At 49.7% G+C, this 7,528-nt stretch overlaps 1 long non-coding RNA gene across 1 annotated transcript; it reads left to right on the top strand.

Moving 5' to 3' along the window:
• The first annotated feature begins 1,616 nt into the window (after positions 1 to 1,616).
• LOC140422804 (uncharacterized) lies at positions 1,617 to 7,010 on the top strand. The gene is made up of 2 exons (XR_011947616.1): positions 1,617 to 1,748; positions 6,662 to 7,010. It is a non-coding gene; the product is annotated as an uncharacterized lncRNA (long non-coding RNA).
• Positions 7,011 to 7,528: the final 518 nt, after the last annotated feature.

Below are 7,528 nucleotides of genomic sequence, written 5' to 3'. Positions count from 1 at the left end.
GGTCCTGGGTACCAGAGTTTTCGATAGCCTCCGGTTTAGGAAGGATAAATTGGGTGAGGCCGGCCAGAAACAGGCTACAGTAGTCAAGTCTAGAGTAAACACAGACATAGGGAAGGTGGTGGCGTAGTGGTATAGTGGTAGTAAACTAGTAACCAGAAACCCAGAGTAATGTTCTGGGAATCCAGCTTCAAATCCCATCACTGCAGATGGAAAAATCTGAATTAACCACAAATCTGGAATTAAAAGTCTAGTGATGGCCTTGCAACCATTGTCGTAAAAACCCACTGGTTCACTAATAGTTCACCCTTTAGGGAAGGAAGTCGGCCATCCTTGTCTGGCCTGCTACATGTGACTCCAGACCCACAGCAATTTGGTTGACTCTTAACTGCCCCCTCGAGGGCAATTGGGAATAGGCAGTAAATACTGGCACAGCCTGCGATGCCCACATCCCATGAACGAATAAAAGAAAATGTTGAGGCTTCCAGCAGCGGGAGAGCCTTGGCACGGACACAATCCGACAATGTTACAGGGGCAGCCCATACACAACCTGAGGGAGGCCCACTTCGGATGATGCAGAGGACACATGTGGAAACTGATGCTGTGCTTGAAGGTGGGGGGTGTAGGTGAGAAATAGGAGGGGACCATGGATCGATCCTTGGGGAATACCCAGCTGAAAGTGCTACCCTTCGGGTATGGAGAACTCTAAAACCCTAAATCCACAGCTTTCCATTGTGGTAGGTCCCATTCCTTACAATGTTCTGTGGCACCCAACAACAGTCACATCAACAAAGAGACCCAAAGGTGGGTAGATGTGGGCAGCACGGTAGCATAGTGGTTAGCACAATTGCTTCACAGCTCCAGGGTCCCAGGTTCGATTCCGGCTTGGGTCACTGTCTGTGCGGAGTCTGCACATCCTCCCCGTGTGTGCATGGGTTTCCTCCGGGTGCTCCGGTTTCCTCCCACAGTCTAAAGATGTGCAGGTTAGGTGGATTGGCCATGATAAATTGCTCTTAGTGTCCAAAATCGCCCTTAGTGTTGGGTGGGGTTACTGGGTTATGGGGATAGGGTGGAGGTGTTGACCTTGGGTAGGGTGCTCTTTCCAAGAGCCGGTGCAGACTCGATGGGCTGAATGGCCTCCTTCTGCACTGTAAATTCTATGATCTAAGTGCTCTCGAAGCAAGCGATAAAATTTGGGGCATAATAGCATCTTACTTCGCTATTATGGGGCAAGTTCATTGAAGACAGAGTACTCACCCTGGACTTTCCATTCCCTTTCATTTTTGACTGGTTCCTCCTCTCCATAAAATGATGGCTAACGCTGGGTTGCCATTGTAAAGTTGGCAGCAGTTGGACTTTCACATGAATGGGACAGATTTTCCATTAGGTTATGTTGCAGTGCCCTCTGGTGGTTAGCAATGCACTGAGCATCGACAGACCGAACTCGCAGCATCTGTTGTTAAAGTGATTGTGTAGCTTTCATCCAAACAACTAACATTCTGTCGGTCCGGAGAGGGAAAAAGAGGCAGAGTGAGAGAAATGATGACGTGACTGGACGGAAAGTCAGAATGAGGCTTGGAACGTTGTAATGGGGCTGGGGGTGGAGAGGGTGAAGATAAGTCTCGGGCTCAGGCTGTGGATGGGTTCTCAGGAGCGGATTCCTTTATTTTCAATAATCCGAGATCCAATTGCTTTTGAATTATAAAGCTGTGCCATTCTTCTTGACGGAATGTCACCGGTCTGACCCTGTGGTAAGTAGATGTGACTGAGTGGGTCTCCAGGCAGGTGAGATATTTAATGTTTAATAAAATGAGAGTACATGGAACAGAAATTCTCCCTGCAGGCTTGCCTTCCCTTTTACTTTGTCTGTTTATTCGGCTAACCTCCTCTCTTAAAGGCATTGGCTCATATTGGCAAAGTTCGCTCGAGGTAGAATTTTACATTGCGTCAGGGTCTCCCTCTGGTGTAGATGTTGGGGAAACCCGGCCCTCATTCTGCAGTCACCCCACAGCGAGCCGTTCAGTGGTTCAAGGGGCAGTTTCCACCCCATCTAGGCAGGAGGACCCACTGCCGAGAGCGTGTGGGCAATGGAGTGCCAACAGGAGCAGTGGCCACTGTTGGGCCACCCATGAGCCCTGAGCGTCCATCAAAGAGGCACCTGCTCCCTGCCCCTTTTTTGGCCACCGGCCTGAGCAACGAAAGCTGTCAGTCTTCATATTTGTCATGACTTGGGGGCTTTTCACAGTAACTTCATTGCAGTGTTAATGTAAGCCTACTTGTGACACTAATAAAGATTATTATTTATACTCCTGGTCACACTACCGGCGCTCACAGCTGCCACAATCTCATTCCAGGCATCATTGGCTGCCTTATGGCTAAACCCCCTGGACCCTCAGGGGAACAGGACATCCCTCCTGGCCTCCACCACGTCCAGGAGCCTCCGCAAGTCTGCATCCCCGAATCTTGGGGCCGGTCTCCTGGGCACCATTGTTGGCTGAACAAGTGATGCTTAAGTGCTGCTCGTTCTTGTCAGTGGGGGCCTGGCGAGCGTGGTGCTGCCGATTAGCTGGCGAGCCTTCATTTGTGGCAAGAAGTCCGTGAGGCCTCGTTAAGTGGACCAACTAATGTTGATAAGCGTTGCCGCCCTCGCTTAGCCGAGCGCCAGGAAGCTCGCGGCAGTTCAATCTCGTGACAACACCGAGAAATCTTTCCGGCAAATCGCGTCCCAGTGGGGAATCGTGATGGAATAGGCGAGTGTGAGAAGCAGTGCAAAATAATGCAGGAAAAGAGAATCTGCCTCACGAAGAGAGCGAGAGACCTTAAGTAATATTGTCAGAGGCAGACAATGCCCAACTTTCCTTTTTTGTGTTGCTCGAAATGAAAGTATTTTTTGTAAAAGTAAAAATGCCAGTGTTCCGTTTCTGTCTCCACAGAATCTGCCAGACCTGGTAAGTATTTCCAGCATTTCCCATTTGGATGATGGATGCCAGATAGGTTTAATTTAATTCACTGACCTTGAGCAGTTCAGTAAACACGCATACATTAAAACTTCTGAAAATAGGTCGTGTCCTGAGATTCAGCTGTTCTTTAGGGCATTTTTGATTGCTGTGGAAAAGGCTGGATTTTATTGCTTCCCAACCAGCATTTTGAAGGTTGGAAAGGCACTTAAATTCCTGCAGGCTGCCGACCCACGAGCCCCCTATCTGTCTGAAATTTTATGGGGGCAGAGGAGGCAATGAACAAATTAACGGCCGTTCAAGAGCCTCATCTTGCTGGTGCCAATGGGCGCGATCCATCGGCCGCGCTGCGCCAGAAAAGCAGCTCGCCGCGGCGCAGCGTGACCGAAGGAAGCCGAGAGACTCCACTCCCGGGATCTACCCGGCTCACAACGCCTTGCGAGATCCAACACAACCTCGGGAGACGTTGCAATGTGAATCCTGCCTTCAATGGGCGGGATCACGTTTTGGCAAATCTGCATATTAGAGCGAGGCAGTAAGCCTCACTGCAATGTGCAGGTTCTCGAGGACCTGAGGCTTTGGAATTTAACCCCTTTACCTCAGGAGGCCACGGGTAAGCACTGTTCAGAACCCTTCCCCAAATGGGGACCAGACAGAACGGCACTCATGGGGGTTTCCCGGGGAATCAGAGACCCCCAGCTGCATGCCCTTTGGGCAGACTGGTGCCCTGGCACTGCTTATGCCACATGGGTACCCTGGCAGTGCCATTTGGATGATAGCCTGGCAATGCCCAGATGGTACTGCCAGCTGACACTACCAGGTTGGCGGTTCCAAGCTGGCATTTTTTGCGTGCGCTCTTATCGGGCTGGGTTGCCCGGCATGGGTGTGGGAGGGCTTGGGATCCTCCCAAAGTGTGTTTGGGCTGTGTGTGTGTGTGGGGGGGGGGGGGGGGGTGGGGGGGGGTGGGAGGAGGGAGAGGAGGTCAGGGATTGTTTTTCGGAGGGTCACCTCTCGCTACAATGGGCTGCTCCTGTTCAGGCCCCTTATTGAACGTGAGTCACACTCGCTCGGGGACTTTGTTCCCTTTTTGGGCGAATTGTGCCCCATATTTAACCAATGGAGGGGGTGGGGGGGGAGAGGTAGGTCAAAGCCACGTGGTGAGCTTGTCAGCTTTATCTGCGTGGGTTGGTGTTGGACAAGAGGGAGAGCCTTCTTTTCGGCTCTCAGGCCCCTCGTTGACATCCCCCGGCTCTCATGAACACTGCCACTCTCCCCCCCCCCCCCCCCCCTCCCCACACACACACACACACACACACACATACCCTCAAAGCTGCTTGCCTAGGCCCTGACCCTGGACCAACTTGTCAGTCTGCACTCCACAGCTCATGGACTGCTTGTAGTGCCAGAAGTGACCACTATGCTCAGTGGTGCTGCTGGGACGACATAGCCGTCGGACAATCGAATTGGTTGACAGCTCTCTTGGCTGGATCAACCTCCCATGAGAGGGGCAGACGCCCCGCGAGGCAGTGAACGCTGCTCCCAGGAAAACCGCCAGTGTTGTGGGTAGGCGGGGGGGGGGGGGGGGGGGGGGAGTGTCTTGGAATTAAAGAACAGATCAGCTGTGATCTCTCTGAATGGTGGGATAAGCTTGAAAGGCTGAGTGTCTGACCCTGGCTTTTTGTTCCTTTGAAACGCCATTCGTGGTGACGCAATAGAAGCTGCATGAATAAGATGTTTTCTGCCCAATGTCTTTCAACTGTAAATTACTATTGACAGGATGAATATGTACTCAGGTAATACACCTGACTGGATCGAGAACTGACTACCTTTTGGGTGCAAATTTAAATACACCTCTGGTTCTCAGGATGGAAGATGCTCGAGGCCGGACTTCACTTTTTCCTCACCCTTATTCGAACAGAGGGCATGAGCTTTCTCCTGTGCCAGTGTAGGACAGCTGGAGAAAATGCCTGTGCATCCATCATGAACTCTGATGGGCCCATGTAAGTTCTGTGAGTGAGTGCCGGATAGAGCTAATGGCCCGTAGCTTTGTGCAGGATCCCCGACTTAAGTCGCTGGACCGTCCCACATGTGTGGCGTGACCACCCGGAAGTGCAGGAGTGCGGGCATGCTCGCGGCATTCAAACACCCGGTTGGCTTTTTTTTTGACAGCTGGGTCTGCTGCCGTTGCGCAAAAACGCCCTCTGTGAGGGCAGAACGCAAAGCAATATAACTTTGTTTAATTAGAATAAATTTCTGTAATCTTTCATTGAATAATAATAATAATCTTTACTGTCACAGGTAGACTTACATTAACACCGCAATGAAGTTACTGTGAAAATCCCCACGTCGCCACATTCCGGCGCCTGTTCGGGTACAAGGAGGGAGAATTCAGAATGTCCAAATTACCTAACCTGCACGTCTTTCGGGATTTGTGGGTGGAGACCGGAGCACCCGGAGGAAACCCCCGCAGACACTGGGAGAATGTGCAGACTCTGCACAGTGACCCAAGCCAGGAATCGAAGCCAGGTCCCTGGTGCTGTGAAGCAGCAGTGCTAACCACTGTGCTACCTTAATGTTTCAAATGGCTATCAAAGTCTTCTGGAGTTGATCTTTGATTTGATTTGATTTTTTATTGTCACATGTATTAGCATACAGTGAAAAGTCTTGTTTCGTGCATGCTATACAGACAACGCATACTGTAAATAGGGAAGGGAGGAGAGACTACAGAATGTAATGTTGCAGTCATAACTGGGATGTAGAGAAAAGATCAACTTAATACGAGGTAGGTCCATTCAAAAGTCTGATGGCAGCAGGGAAGAAGCTGTTCTTGAGTCGGTTGGGACGTGACCTCAAACTTTTGTATCTTTTTCCTGACGGGAGAAGGTGGAAGAGAGTATGTCCGGGGTGCGTGGGGTCCTTAGTTATGCTGGTTGCCTTTCTGAGGCAGCGGGAATTGCATATAGAGTCAATGGATGGGAGGCTGGTTTGCGTGATGGATTGGGCTACATTCACGACCTTTTGTAGTTTCCTGCGGTCTTGGGCAGAGCAGGAACCATACCAAGCTGTGATACAACCAGAAAGAATGCTTTCAATGGTGCATCTGTAAAAGTTGGTGAGAGTCATAGCTGACATGCCAAATTTCTTTAACTCTTCTGAGAGAGTAGAATCGTTGATGGGCTTTCTTAACTATATTGTCGGCATGGGGGCAATGTGGACACCTAAAAACTTGAAGATCTCGACCCTTTCTATTCGTTCCCTTTGATGTAGACAGGGCATGTTCTCCTCCAAGCTTCCTGAAGTCAATGACAATCTCCTTCCTTTTATTGACATTGAGGGAGAGATTATTGTCGTCGCACCAGTTCACCAGATTCTCTATCTCATCCCTGCCTCGTCATTGTTTGAAATCTGACCCACTACGGTGGTGCCATCAGCAAATTTGAGAATCGAGTTGGAGGGGAATTTAGCCACACAGTCATAGGTGCACAAGGAGTATCTTTAGATTTTACGGGCACTTACTGAGTTGAGCAATGAGGCCCTTTAACCCAGTCTTCCCCTTTTCGCTCTCCGTAGTTCGATTTATTAACTTTGTATGGAATTATTAAACAATGAAGCCAAGTCTTTCATATCCATTATGCAAAAATAAGTTAAAAAGAATAAAAGCAACTAATCATGACTATAACCAGTTAATCTTGGCTGTACCTGTACAGGAACTGAGGTGGAAATTTTCCAGCCTTTCCAGCTGGCGGGATTTTCCCGGCTCGCTGACGCTGATCCACCTGAGCGGATTCCCCAGCGGTGGAGGGAAGGTACGAACAACGGGAAGCCCCATTGATAGCGGCAGGGCCACAGATCTCGTCACCACCCAATGGAGGGTCACCTCTGCCACCGTAATCCACATCGCAGGGGGCGTGGGGGGAGGATGGAAAATCCGCCCTTACTCTTGTCGCTTTGGTGATATTTTAACAGACTAAGAACTGAGTTTCAGCATTTTATGTGATCATAGTGCTACCACAGGCTGCTTTTTTAAATTAAAACTCTGCACAATTGAAATTGTTTTTGCTGTTGCTTAACGATCTTGTTATTTAAAGGACAGCTGGAATCATTCCGCGAAACAGGGTGTAATTCCCCCGAACAATTTCAAAGTGTGGTTTCCACCAGGGAACACAATGCAGCTCCCACAATTCAGATCGCAAACCACCCACACTAAAAAAAATTATTTAGAGCCAAGGGTGGTTCATGCTGAAAATATGATGCGTGGGACTGCTGACAAGGCAATATCCTCCGGGTCCGGGGCACCATTTTTAAGGAAGTAGAGATGCCAAAATAACCTTACAGCAAGTGCTGGGGCCCGGGTTAGCTCAGTTGACTGGACAGCTGGTTTGTGATGCAGAGTGAGACCGACAGCCCGTGTTCAATTCCCGTACCGGGTGAGGTTATTCACGAAGGCCCAGCCTTCTCAAGCTTGCCTCTCGCAAGATGTGCTCAGCTTAAATCCAGCAGTAATTCCAACAGGTATACTTGAGTCTGCAGGATTTATTCTCTGCATGAAAAAACCATAACTGGAGGCTTTTTTT

This window comes from Scyliorhinus torazame, chromosome 5 (assembly GCF_047496885.1).
Source record: "Scyliorhinus torazame isolate Kashiwa2021f chromosome 5, sScyTor2.1, whole genome shotgun sequence".
Classification (NCBI taxonomy): Eukaryota; Metazoa; Chordata; class Chondrichthyes; order Carcharhiniformes; family Scyliorhinidae; genus Scyliorhinus; species Scyliorhinus torazame.
Note: the sequence above shows the minus strand (reverse complement) of the source record. Positions and strands in the feature narration are given on the sequence as shown.